The 2,500-nt window shown below is 38.4% G+C and overlaps 1 protein-coding gene across 1 annotated transcript in view; it reads left to right on the top strand.

The window, feature by feature from the left end:
• LOC125045614 (facilitated trehalose transporter Tret1-like) overlaps positions 1–2,500 on the top strand; it is a 14,941-nt gene that overhangs the window by 6,380 nt on the left and 6,061 nt on the right. The gene's annotated exons all lie outside the window — the stretch shown is intronic.

Here is a 2,500-nt window from a genome sequence, read left to right on the forward strand (position 1 = left end):
GTATGTATGTATACGAGTATGTATGTGTGTATATATGTATACGAGTATGTATGTGTATGTATGTGGATATATGTATGTGTATATATGTGTGTGTATATATGTGTGTATATGCATGTGTAGGTGGACATATGTATGAATATGTATATAAATGTATATATGTACATATATGTGTGTATGTGTATATATATATATGTATGTATGTTTGTGTGTATGAACGTATATTTATATTCATATGGGTATTCATAGTCATAAGTATGTATACAAGGTATGTGCGCTTGAATGCGTGCGCATAAGTGTGGATGAGTACATACATATGTATGTGCAAATGAAGTGCGCGTATGTTCATATATGTGTATACATGCGCATGGGTGTAGTTGTGCATAATGTATAAGTATGTATGCATAGCATATGCATAGGAGCATTGTAAAGGCGTATGCTTTCATGTACATGCGCACGAAAATGAACATATGCGTAATAATTAGGGCATTTACGGGTGAACAACTATGTCTACACTAAGCGCACATACGCATAAATAAAATCAGTGTATAAAAATACAATCACACATATACGCACTGCTGATACTCAAGCCCATGCTCACGGGAGTATACCCTGGTGTAGTGAGCAGGCCCGTGTGTTGATGCTCATAAGTCCACACTAGATACACCTAGGCCAGTAGCTGGGAGGTAACTCGGCTGTTTACCTCACAATCAAAAACCATGACTGCACAGACAGAGCAACGGCCCTCATTCCCCGGAGGCGAAGGAGTCCCTGGTTACGGCGGCGATCAGGATCGGTCCGGAGCAGAGGGTGCTAAGAATCCCCGGCCAAGAACAGGCCGCCCCATTTTGATAAACCTTTGCACATATAATATAAGGACAATGAGAACGGAATCCGACTTACTAGCATTACTTGAGGAACTCTCCTTCATTAAATGGGATGTTGTAGGACTATGTGAGGTTAGAAGACTAGGCGAAGAAAGAAGATACCAAATGATTGACACGTGCTCTATTGGAGAGGTAAACCTCAGGGTAGCCAGCAAGAATAAGGGGTAGGTTTCTTAGGTCACAAACGTTTAGAAAAGAATATAGTAGAATGCCATAGTATAAACGAAAGAGTGGCTTCAGTAACAATAAAACTAAATAATAGGTACAACTTAAAGATTAATCAAGTCTATGCTCCAACCTGCAGCCACAGTGATGACGAAATAGAAAGCTTCTATGAAGATGTTCATTTAGCCAACGGAAGAGTAAAAACCCATTTCACAATAATTATGGGAGACTTTAATGCCAAAATAGGTAAAAAGACAGAAGGAAAACCGTAGTGGGGAATCACGGAGTAGGCACACGGAATAAAAGGGGACAAATGCTAGTCGACTTTGCGGAGGCTCGATCACTCAATATCATGAATACATTCTTCGAAAAAAGACTAGAGCGGAAGTGGACATGGAAGTCGCCATCGGATATAAAAACCGAAATTGACTTTATAATTTCAAATAGGCGTGATATAGTAAACAATGTTGAAGTTATTAATAAAGTAAATGTTGGCAGCGACCATAGGTTGGTCAGAGGCCAAATTAAATTACACCTCAGAAGAGAAAGGAATAAACTAATATGAAAACCGCAGCCAAACTTAGCTAACTTGAGGACCAAAGCGACAGAATTTAACATCAACATCCAAAATAGACATTCACTTCTCAGCGACGAAGATCTCATCATTGACCAAATCAGCAAACAGTTCAATGACAAAATAATGGAAGCTGCACTTGAAGTAGGCGGTAAGAACGTCAAACAAAACTCTAGTAAGCTCTCGATAAAAACTAAAGAACTTATGCAAAAACGTAGGGTCATGAAAGCATCGTCAAATAGGGACAAAATGGAATTAGCTGAACTAACAAAAACTATAAAAAAAGTGAGAAGGTGTACGGAAATTCAATATTCAAATAATAAATGAAACAGTGATCTCAGGTACCAGCATGAAAACAGCTAAGAGGAGACTAGGAATAGGGAGAAATCAAATATATGCAATAAAGAAACCAGACGGAGATATAACATATAATAAAAATTAAATCATAAGAGTAGTGGAAAACTTTTACAGGAATCTATACAACGCAAATGAACAGCCACGGATAGAAGCGAATGCGCTAACTTGAGAAGTAGCTAACATCACAACAGAAGAAATAAAGAGAGAGCTTAAAAGCATGAAGAGAGGGAAAGCACCAGGTGAAGACGGTATTAGTATAGACCTTATAATAGACGCAGGGGAAATTGCCTATCTTTTTAACAAATGCCTTCTCAATGGAAAAATTCCAAAAGCCTGGAAAATGCAACAATTATTTTGATTCATAAAAAAGGGGACAGGAGGGATCTAAAAAACTATCGACCCATAAGGATTCTTTCAGTTACTTACAAACTGTTCACTGAAATCATCACAACTCGCATCTCTGACAGTCTGGATTCTAACCAGCCTAGAGAATAGGCAGGCTTCCGCAGTGGATTCTCAA

The sequence above is a fragment of the Penaeus chinensis genome, chromosome 37, assembly GCF_019202785.1.
Source record: "Penaeus chinensis breed Huanghai No. 1 chromosome 37, ASM1920278v2, whole genome shotgun sequence".
Lineage (NCBI taxonomy): Eukaryota > Metazoa > Arthropoda > Malacostraca > Decapoda > Penaeidae > Penaeus > Penaeus chinensis.